We start from the raw sequence: 12,690 nt of genomic DNA on the forward strand, positions 1-12,690 counted from the left end.
ACAGGGCAAACAAACAGAGACAGACACTCACTCACCCACACTCTCACAGTTAGACCTCCTGACATCTTTAGAGAGCTTTGCATTTTTATGGACTGTCCAACAAACCTTGTAGAAAACCTATAGAAATATATAAAACAAATGATCTGTTTTTCCAAATGATTTGACCCTTTTCTAAATTCATGCACGCTCTCAAAAAGTGTTGATTAGAAACTCAACAGCTTTTCCAGCAAATAAGTCCACCATCATCAACTCATTGTGTTGTAGAAAGGCCATACTATGTGTATTCAACCAGAGAGTTGTATGCAGCCTCAGGGCTCATTCTATCACATCTCTCACATCTGAACTGTGATCCAGTGACAGAAAAGGCAAATTCACACAGAAATGTTGACCAAACAATGAAGCCATGAAAAAACTTCTTTTGGTTTTTTTTGCTGCCTGGTGAATTTGATGAAAGTACCACAGGGTTGTGCAAGTTGCTGGTGGTTTTATAAGATTATCACTTTGGAAGTTTAAGATCATCGTCTCCACAGGATCAACATGGAAAAGTTCAGTCAGTCATTAATGTCCACATCCATTAAAGCGTTGTCCATGAATGTCTTACAGAACCTCCAGGTTCTCAAAATCTCAGGATCTGTCTGAAAGCCCAAGCTTGAGTTTTGTGTACTTTAAACATTGTATTTACTGGATATAAAATGAGAGTTTGCCTTGAGTGACTTAACAACACTAAATTTGTCCCACGGTCTTTTGTCTCCACTGTGCAACTGCTGGTTCAGTTGTTTAACTTTTTCAAAAGCCAGATTCATCAAGGTGTTTTGACCTGAACAAAGCCATGACATTTTGCACAAATAGCTTGTTGGTGAATGATGCAATGCTGCTCAGAAATCTACGAAGCAACAAATCCTGAGTGATTAACGGGTCAGTTGTTTGGCCAAGTTTGAGATGCACTCCTTGGAAAACCCCATGATTTCATTAATGGAAGCAAATGGCCAGCTGTGCTCTGTGAGCTCTGCGAAGGTGTGAACAGAAACCTGCAGACACGACACACATCCATTAACATGCATGTTCTCAGTGGCCCAGAGGGGAGGCGTCTCAAGAAAGTTTTTTCGGCCCTTATCCAAGTGGTCTCCCTCCATTGATATTCATCACTTCTAGTAAAGTGTCCCAGTTGAAGCAGGTATCCAGGGGAAGGTGGTTCAGATGTTTGGGAGCCAAGTGGTCTGGTGACGACCCGGGGGTGTTAAAGCATCCTGGACAGCTTAACAACAGGCAACACGTAGACCACAGCTTCTTTAATGATCCTGCCATCAATGAGGAGCTTTGTCATGAAGTGTTCCACTTTTAGTCCAGTCCTTCGTGTTGATAGTCGACAGTGGTTTTCAGCATTTGATGTTTTACTGAGATCTCTTTCTATTGGTGAGTCCTAAGAGACATTGTTTTGATGAAATGCTGCTCCATGTTGCAGATTTCCTGCCACAGATCAGACGGGACAGACGTCCAGGTTAGACATCTTCTTATTGGCATGACTGGACTCTTTAATGTCCTTAATTCAGACAATGTTGTTTTCCAAATAAGAAATGTAATTTTGGTTTAATAGTCTGTATTAACCGTTCATGCAGCTGCTTCTTTTGGTCCAATACACCATCTTGTGGTGGAAACTTTTATTGCGAGACTAAACTAAAGATGGGAAACGTGCTGCGTTCAGTAAACATACCAGCAACACACACCATATTGTTTTCTTAGAGATGATATTATAACCTCTTTTGTCTCTATATGCCCTTTTATTTAGGGTTGTTATTGACTTATTATAAGTCCTGATAATATTTATTGCATCTTTCAGGTTTTCTCAAAAGTGGAAAGAGCTGAAGGGAGGTAAAACTAGTCTTGATCTTGATTTGTTCTTGGCAATTGACATTTCCAGTAATGCTTTGCATGCTGCCACAAGACCACAGACATTTCTTCTTGTTGACGTTGCGTATTTGTCTTGTCATTCGAATGTTTTCTGCTTGTTCTCGCTCAGCTCATAAGAACATAATCATCGTCACACTCGTCTTTGGCTGAGCACTCTGGCTCTGGCTGTCGATGCGTTGGTGCTGGGACTTTAACCATGGTGTAGTCACAGTCGGCGTAAGACTCGGCTCTCGCTCTCTGTGGTCTGTTGAAATTGGTGTGGTTGATGGAGGCATAAGTCACATCCTCATTTGGCTGTCGGAAGATAAAAAGCACAAAATGATGCATCTGTCCTAAATGTAATATATTTGTTACCTCTGTAACCAGTGAACATTTTGCTTATTATCAGTTGTGTCAATAAGCTATTGAGATTTAAACAAAAACCCAGGCATCTGTTCATTCATGCAAATCAAAGGTCTTTTATAGAAGTAGTGAAACTACCGATGAATGCAAAGATAAAACACAACAGAAATAGACTCAGTGTTGCTCTGCAGGATGACTACCTTTTTGTCTGTATCTTTATCATCCACTGCAGAGTCAGCTGAAAGAATAATGGTAATATTAATGAAATGTACAAATACTGAATACTTGTAATTAATGATGGGTTGTTTTTTTTTACCTTGTCTTTTCACCTTTTGCCTGTAAACAAGGAAGATGTGATTTAAATACCTTAACATTAACACAGTTGGATGGCTTTATTTATAAGACTAAACAATTTTCAATAATGTCATAATGTCCGTTTATTAAGCAGGTAGGTATACGTACTTTAGCATTCTCACAGCACATGATCCTAAAGCAGAACTGGGTTTTATAGTAGTTACTATTTCTAGTGTTACGCATTTATTATGTCCCACATTTAATTTCTCTTACAAACATCAACTACAGTGATGTGACATCACAGCAACAGTACTTCAAGTTAAATTCTGAACAATTTCAACACTATAAAGCTGTTTTTAAAACCTTTTTTTAATCTGTGGGTATTTCCTTGACAGCTTCACCGATGAAAGTGTGTGCTGCAACAGGAAGCATCATATAGTAGGCTGAAACTGAGTCTGTTTTTAACATGAGTCAACGATTTCCCTCTTTATCTAAATTGAGAAGTTTAAAGCTGCTTACAAAAGATATAAACGTAACATAATTCTGCTGGTTTTAGCTCTTGTACCTCTAATTCCTGTGTGACCATGCTTGTCTGAAAGATACTTTTTATTGTATAAGCATCATATGAAGGAAGACTTTAAATTACAAATATCCTGTGAATGAATACTTGGTTTCTGAGTTGGATTACTTACACTGACGTGCAGTTTCCCATGATGAGCGGAGAGGTTACCTCCTGACTGTGACATCCAAAGGCTGATACCTCAGAGCCTGACGTCTCATCTTCTGTGTCGACAGAGAGAGAGAGAGAAAGAGAGAGAGAGAGAGAGAGAGAGAGAGAGAGAGAGAGAGAGAGAGAGAGAGAGAGAGAGGAGAGAGAGCGAGAGAGAGAGAGAGAGCGAGGAGAGAGAGAGCGAGAGAGAGAGAGAGAGAGAGAGCCTATCTGTGTAGGATTATTTGCCGTTTTGATTTCCTGTGCAACCTAACCACAGCTACATCGCATGTACCTGCTGCACACACAGAAACAAACACAAGCACCGATGTGTGGAGGGGAAGTTTATAATTATTAAATGTATTTAACTTGCATAGCACTTCACTTATATAAATGTATAGCACTTATCACCTTAATGTATTTCACACAAGCACACAATGACTGCACACAGTCGCCAGTAATTTCATAATAAAGAATTTGGTCCCTTTTGTGCAACTGGGTAGCACAAGGTGATATCAGAAGTTTTGATGCTTTCCAGCCTGTTACAAAATGTTTCATCCTTCCTAATTAGTGAAAGCAATAATAGTTTTAGCTTATATCTCAAACTAGCAGGAAGTGTCTTCAGCCATATGCAGGAACAGGTTCACTGACTGTGATGTTTGCATTGCCTCATTCATATGATTGTGCAAATTCTCTTGCTGTGCAATTTGAGGAAGTCAAAGACATCTTTATTGAACAGCTCAAAGTCGGTTGGAAAGGCCATTCTTTATAGATGTCAGTGTCATGTGGAGGTATATCTTTGATACACACAGTAAGTAACATCTTCAAATGAAAGTGTTTAACTCAACTGAAGGTTGATGGGTTTGCTGGTAGATGAAAGATAGCACTGGCTGGATATTTATCAGTAATTCTAAAACAATCTATCTATTTACTAGCTGGTTAACAATTTCTCGAATAATTATGATGATACTGGGAAATGTAACCATGTGTTGTTGTATAATATAAAGATTCCAGTGGTTAGTAATGAAGGGGCGAGTCAGAAAAGAAACATCACTTGTATTAATTGTCTTTACCCAAATGCACATATATAATTTCTTATATCGACAAAATATCACTAAATGGAAACTATCCTTATATAATAGCTGATGACATCCCACCACATCTGATACCTTACTGAGTCTTTTTGTCCCACAATTTAATGAGGTAACAACCAGTTGTCTAAAACTTGTTAGGTACATTGAGCAGAAAATGCATTAAAAAAAATCATCCCAAAAAAATCCCAGTTCATATCACTATAAGAAAGGAAGGGAGATGTTTTGTCAATTTTCATCATTAATAGATTGCTTGATATTCTGCACATTGTATTGCTTTCTCAGTACCCAGCACCACTTTAATTCATCTATAGTTAGTATTAAGCTTACATTAAATAATGTGGAGAGCACAGAAGACTCAAACTGACTTGAACCCAGGACCTAGAGAAGTAATGAGCTTGTAATGCATATTTAGTGAATATTACCCCATCGCACACTCGACGGTGCTGTGTGCAGGCTCAACATTCGCGAATTTTGTTTCATTTTGTTTTAAATGTAGTTTATTTTTTGTTAATTTTTTTGTTAGAACTTGTTAAAATATTATGGACGTGTTTTCTTTTTATCGTTTTAGTTGGAGAAAGTTCTGCTTCGTCCATTCTATCCTCCAGACAGCTCAGGAGTGTAGAGAGTGAAAGAGAGCAGTGGGAGGGTGTCAGTCCATCACAGGGCTTACACAGAAAGACAAACAGCTGATTTAGAGTCATTGTTTACACAAACAAACTCGTCTCTGAATTGTGGGACGAAGCTGCAGTGCATAGAGAAACCCACTTGGGCAAAACGTGCAAACTCAGCAGAGATTGTGCACCGAGTACAGACCAATACCTGTAATAAAAGCCAATAGCATAATGAATGTCAATTATGGAATAATTTGGGAATTTTTCTTTCTAACGCCACCAAAACACAATAACGTGCCAAAATCAGTTGTCATACATTTCATGAAAAAAATTTGGCACATAATGATGGTAGTTATATTTGTCACCATAAAGTGTCACGTAAAATTGTCCTTCAAAAGGTATTTTAGTCAGCGGTTCATGATTGTATTATTATAGATACCTCTTACATTTTCTGTGCACACATCCTCACAACTTTAACAAAACTGACTTCACAACAAGTGACAGACAACGATTAAAAGGTCAATAAAACAAAACATATACAGTAGTCACGAGGCAGTCATTCGCCTGCAGTAAAACTTATCAACACAAGATGGTGCTGTGGAAAAAGCTTTGAAAACCCTCTGAGCTGCAATGTGCACACACTTTAAGGTAGGTGTCAACACCACCAGAAGTTGTTTTGCATGGAAACACATTTCACAAAGAATAAAGTACATTAAAAAATCTCTTTCATTGCTTAATATTCCTACCATGAATCCACATACAGTGACCACCACCAACTGTAATCAAACACAGTATAATATTTATCCTTTAAGAAAGAGACAAGTTAAACACCTCTAAAAAAAAAAAAGCACTGTGCTTTGTGTCAAGACTTCAGATCAACTGCAGCTGTTTTACAGATTCAACTTTATTTGATATGTCTGCATGAAAACAGCTTTGAGTCTTTAAAAAAAATTTGTTGAATTTGCTGAATACTAGTTTTTTACCTTTTTTTTTTTTATTTTAGTAGCAATATGGCTAATTTCCACATCTTCATTTACTGGCTATTTTGCCTTTTATCATTAAACTTGGTTTAATTTTTGTGGGTACATACTCTGTTCAACTTCCTCAAGTTCAAATTGCACCGTGGCTATTTTAATTCCATGAAAATGTGATACTTTTATTCTTTCATTTGGGTCTCAGACCTGTCATTTAAGAGCAAGCGTGGGTCCTGAAGACAAACCAGTTGAGAAAGGTTTTATATAATCCAAATAATAGAGATTTCTTCTTCTCTTTTTCACAAGTTTCTTTAAAATAGAGGGGTTCGACGTTTCTTATGAGCCATATAGTTCATCCAAGAAAAACAATGCCCTGTTTTTGCTTCGATACTGAACAAAACCCAAAAGCTTTTATGCAGTCAAACTGCTTGGTAAGGTAACACTTGAGGTTTTTCGATGTGCATACAAGAACTTCTGTTATTTCAGGAAACACTGCAGTGCGTACAAGTGCAGGGGGGCTTTTTAAAAACGTATGTGGGTGGTCAGGAAGTAGTGCACTTGTCATACATAATACGTTAACCACTCAAAGTGGCCACACAAGTTTCCACACTTGAACATGTTGGGCCTCAAGGAGAGACTCAACATTGTCATGATGCTTTGCTGCTCCGCATTAGTCTGCATGTGTGGAGGAGCTGAAGGTAAAGTATGGCCTACTTTCCTTTGTGATGCGACTTTCGAGAGAGGAGCTTTATCATCTATTTAATTATATGTATATGGATGGGTATGAACTGAATTAAAAGGAAAAAGTAAGAAGATGATAGCAAGGGGGGAAATCTCCAGTTACTACACTTGATTTATTGATTCATCCTAAAAAAGATGTAGAAAAACTGTGTTTGGACATCAGCACTTTACTGCAGATTATTGTATTTTATTTCAAACATAAGTAATATTTAGTTTACTTTCCGGAAATACAATTTGTTGTACTGGTGACCTTTAATTTTTGTGGTAAGTTTTAGTTTTTTTTTTTTAAAGTAACCATTACAATTAAAAAATGATTTGAGAGCACAACATTTCAAACACATTTTTTGTTGCACAGTAAAACAATGTTGTGATTAAAATGACAGAAATCCCAAAGTTATTCAGAACACATTTGGTAATAATGAACTAGCTGTTTCTGAGAATTTTTGTAACTAAGTTCTTACAAAATGATAGGAAACATGCCAGTTTGATGTCGTTTCAATGTCACTCCAAACAGATGGTTATGAACTGTTTTTATAATTTGAGAAATGTCTCAAAGTTGTGGCTTTCCTCAGGCTGCAAAATGCTGCAGCAAGACTGTTGGCAGCACCAGATGAATATCTCACATGACTCCAGTCTTGCCCTCTCTTCAATGATTGTAGAATTAATTTTAAAATTAGAGTCTTAACTGCATGGTCACGCTCTTCAGTTCACCTGTGATCTGCTGAAAGCACATTATTCTGAGGTCAGGAGGTCAGGATTTGCTGTTTATCCCACAAACTTGGTTCAAAACTGGTGGGGATCAGGAGTTCCAGCCCCCACCGTCTCTGCTCATCACACACTACATTGACTCTATTAAAAACAGCCGGAGATCATTTTATACATAGAAGCTTTGAATTTTTTGTATTTTATTTGATCTTCTGTCTCATCGTGAAGCACTTTGTGTATTTTATCTGTGAAACATGCTACATTAATATAATTCATTTACTTACAATGAAATATGTTTTTGAGTTTCCCCTAAATTCACACATAAAAGTGAGTGGAGCTCAGAAACATTTGATATATTCATGCAATGTCTTTTTTAAAAAGAGATATCTTACTGAAATCATTTCCCGGATTCCAGATGTGTTTGCTTCATGTGAAGCTGCGCTTATTGTCCGAAGGGGCACGACATGGCGAACCGTCCCACAGCAAACGGTGACAGTCAGCTGTTCCCTCAAACACTGCAGACAGCCTCTTAATGTCACCTGGTGTAAAATACTCCAACCAGACCACTGTGAGCGGCTCAATGAAACTGGGAACATGGGTATAACACAGAAGCACATTTTTAAGGATCAACTGATTTCTTTTTTGAGCTTTAAGAAGGTTTCTGTACATGATGACGGCCTGTACAGGTGTGAGTCGATAGGCTTGGTGAGTCATGCCATCAACATCTCAGTCTCAGGTAAGCACTTTTATTTTTACCCAGCAACTAAAATAATTAGTATTCAAAAAAAATGTTTTAATTGTTTTTTCCCTATTCATTATTCCACAAAGACCTGAATCAGGGAGTTGAAGACTCTGATGATTATGCAGGTGGGAACTACTTTTCCTTATTTCTCCAGAGTGTAAAGAAGGCATGTTATCTCCACTAACCTTATTTTTCCTCTGTGCAGCAGAGTCACTGAAAACAGATCATAATGGGTTGTGGCTGCCGTATCTTGGCATCTTTTTCATCACAGCGCTTCCAGTCATCATTTTGGCCGTATTAACTCTTCGGACTTTCTGTTGCCGCCCTTGTAAGAATATTATTATAAATTTTGGATTATTGTAAGAAAATGTGTCAAATCTATCAGATGAAAAAGCTTTGTCATTGTTTTTTGTATCTTTTTGGCAGACACGGAGACTCACGACTACTCAAAGAGACAGGTAATGAGATGTATATCATTCAGTAATAACAGATAAACGACGTGACACTAATGATTGTAATGTAGCAGATGTTAGTTGATCAGATGTGTCTTCAAAGTAGGAAAAATTGTAAGGATTTAATAGAATTTGACAAGGACCAAACTGTGAAAGATAGACAACTAGAACATCTCCAAAACTGCAGCTCTTTTAGTGGTCAGTTCGTATCAAAAGTGTTTCCGCTGATGGCCGTGTGGAGTGAACGCTGGCTCATGTGATCTGATAGAACGGGGAAGCTGCTGTAACTTATAAAGGCTGCTGAACCATTCACTGAAAATGTATTCTGTACGAGTCTGATGCTGACCTCAGTCTACCACTGAACAGTGAGCATCAGCGCCAGTAGTCATTGAGATGTTTTGGAAAAATACATGTGGAAGTTAGCCATTTGGCAGTATGGTTCATAAACAACTTAGATTATCCGTTGTCATCAGTAAATTAGTGTCCTGTGCATTCTCATTCTGGTGTTTTTCGTGTCATAGGAACCATTCACTCATGGAACTGCAGGACTTCCTGAGTGTGGCGTTCCGTCAACTCCCAGACTCGCTGTAGTGAGTGTTGCAGAAACTCCCAGACCACCTCCAACTCTGATGCCCGCCGCAACTCAGCCTGCTGCTGCGAACGCGGCACATGGAAGTCAAGTGTCCAGCTCTCCAGTGTATGCTGTCATCAACCACCGCAGACCTGGGAATCACACCAGTGGACTGCATGCAACTGCTAAACCAGAGGGAGAATATGGTGTGATAATTTTTCCCTGAAGTTTCATCGATTTGCCATGGACACGTACAGATATGGTATGGAAATAAGAAAACACGTGTCATGTGGTGGTGTGTCGTCATGGACCCGACGGAGGTGAAACCATTAACCACTCTGCAGAAGAGGTGAATGGAGATTGTGTGTGGTCAGCACTGTGCACAGGGTTGTTTTAAGTCAACCTGCGGTGACAAGAACTTCATTTTCTCACACTCAGGTTGGTTTCAGCCAACGCTGGTGTGCATCATTACATGTGCTATCATTGTGGGATCTTTCATTTCTGTTTTTATACATGTTTTTCTTCTAGTTGTTGCATGTACATGGCTTGGATAGCTTTGTTGGCATGTTTACCTCTGCTGCCAAAAACTATGGAAGGTTTACTGAAAAGAAGTCAGTGAATCAGGTTTAATCCTGCGGTGGCCTCTTGACTGTTTATTTTTGTATCTTTAGTAAAAGGTTTTAAAAGGTAACACTCTTGCCTGATGTTGTTTCCATGGATTCTGCTACTTGAATGTTTCACCCTTTCTACAGTTGTCGCTTGTTTCATGTAATAAATATAACAGCTGGTCTGTTTATATCTATATTTTAAAATAATGCGCTTACATTATTTAAGTCATTAGAGAGGCTCAAAGGACTGCAGTAAAATCATCTTCACAAACAAATGTCATACTTTTAACAAAATTATTCAGTAACATCAAAACATAAAGTAATATCAAAGAGGGCAGAAAATGAAAGTAAAGGTCATCTTGAAAAAAAAACATTTCTTCACTCACAGCACTATTTTTTTTTAAACAATGCAACAGCCATAAACTGAAAATAAGATCATCTCAGAAAAAAAAGTTGATTTTGTGGTTTTGTTCCAAGGTGAAGTGGTGAATTGGTGAATTGGTGACAGACTTTCAGGAATGAAAGGATCTGCTGTATCTTGGTATTAGATGCCAGAGTAACAGGGTGTCCTGATACGTTGGGGCTGTTTAGTCAGCAAGGTGAGCAGCAAACGTTAATGAGAAATAAACAGGGAATCAGGATAAAGTGGAATAGAATCTGTAGAGGAAGCTGAAAACAGGTCAGAAAACAGCCTGAACAGAGAAAAATTCTGTTCTCATGTTCTCCTATTCACCTTATGCAGCCTGCAACAAGCAGACTCGTCTCGCTAAAAAGACACACAGACTAACTTATTCGATTTTTCCATTTTCTTTCGAGCTTAACTCGGGAAAGCGGCTCTAATCTGCTATGTTGAAATGTTCAGACCAAATTTGTCACATGAGATTCAGAGGAGCAGAGGAAGGTGAAAAATTGACATTTCATGAGTCGTGAGTATGAGTGGAAACTTTTATCAGCAACCCTGTCTTCAGGTCTCCACACACACACACACACACACACACGGTTAGTGATTTTACTGTTCTACTCCCACTCGCTCTGTCGCTTTCTCTTGCTCACACGTTCAGTCTCATTCACTTACTCACTTTCTCGCTTGCAATTCACCTCACACTGTAAACTAAACTAAACTAAACTGTATTTATTTTCCTTGGGGAAGTTCATTTTTGCCTGCGCCTCCCTGTTGACCTGTCACCTGTGGAATTTGAACCTGCTAATCAACTTCTAACCTCTAAACGACCAAAACCCTCACTTGCTTGCTCGCTTGTATTTTCAGACCTGATCAGATTTTGAATCAAAAACAACAAAAAAAATCACAGCGGGTCATTCTAAGTACATGTGAACCAGGTTTCATTTGAAAGAACTCCAAATTACTGTAATACAGAGTTTATTTCCAGTGAAAAACAATTTTCCTGTTAGATTTCCTCTAGTAACTCTAATAAATCCTTCAACTGACCCAAAGCAACCGTTTAATCAGAACGTGAGATTTTGGGTTCTGATTGAGGATTCCGTTATTCTCCTGCTGTAAAATGTCTTCACACTTAAAATGACCCAGGGCTAATATTTTAGGGATTTGTGCTGTATTGAAATTCAAAACCAAGTCTCTCAGCCCCTCGCCACAGCGCTGTCTGCATACCAGCCCTCCTTACACACAGTCGCTTAACCCCAAAGTACACATCCATAAAGACATGAATGCCTTTGATGGGAACAAAAAAAATGATCCAACATGGAGACTTTAGAGAACAAGACATAAGGTTTTGGGCCAGAGGAAACATATAACAACCAGGGAACTCAAGCTATGTGGTCTAAAAAAAAAAAGAAAAAAGAAAAGTATAAATCTTGTGTGTGAAGGTAGGCTAAAATATATGCATTGCAGCTTATTTAAAGTTCCTCTGCCAGCATCTACACGGGAAAAATGAAAACATTTCCAACCTAATTACATCTCTAATATGTTCTCAGTACTTTTCTGAAGAAAATGTATTATTACACTCATACAAACACTTATTTGCAGCATTTAACCAAATATCCCCAGCTTGTTGACATCTTAGCATCATGGTAACTCTTGAACCTTCCCAAGGTGGAGTGTCTCAAGATCCTGTTTTTACACCCGATCTTACGAGATTTTGATTCGCACTGGTAAAAAGATCAATCAACGATCAGTTTCACAACATTTAAGACTATTCTCATGGCTTGAATACTCTTTCTTTGAGAAAGTCTGGCTTTTTTGGGAGCTGAATCTGTCAAATGTTCATATTTTGGATTGCGCTGCTGCAATGCCATCTTGCATATCCCAGAAACCCTTGCAGCAGGTTTGAAAAGCTACATAAAGTACAGTTTGCTGGATACAAATTCTGGTTTGTTTGTAAACATATCAACTTTGGTGTAATCGATTTAGGCAACTACAAGTTTGAAGTTTGTGGAAATGAGTGGTGATGGTCTTGTTTTGTTATATCGGTTTCTTCTCTGCACTAAAGTGATACCTTTTATAGGAAGTATATTTAAAAAAAAAAGGTTTTTCTGGTAGAGTAACTTGAAATACAGATATATATATTTAAGATCTTCACTTAGATGTGTAGGACAACTAAAAAAATAGATGAGTATTTACAAGCAATTTGTAACATATCTCAATCTATTAACTCAGCGCTGGTCTAATCTTTCTCTATTTCAGGAATTTAAGATGTAAATTTGCACTGTATTTTTCTTCATATTTAAAGGCAAATACACAATGTCTGAATCACAACAGAGCTTTTTACACAGGAGGGTTTGCGAGAATTTGAAAGGTTCTTCATAAGCTGCATGAGTTGGAATGAAAGAATCATGATCTAAAAAAAGAGCATCTGGGATCCAGGTTTGGAACAACAGACAGGAATTTAATGTGTTTTTAGTGAATTCAGTGTGAGCTGTCAAAAGCAGAACTCACATGTTGAAATTGTTACATGAGTCTTTTG

Source organism: Blennius ocellaris, assembly GCF_963422515.1.
Source record: "Blennius ocellaris genome assembly, chromosome: 6".
Classification (NCBI taxonomy): domain Eukaryota; kingdom Metazoa; phylum Chordata; class Actinopteri; order Blenniiformes; family Blenniidae; genus Blennius; species Blennius ocellaris.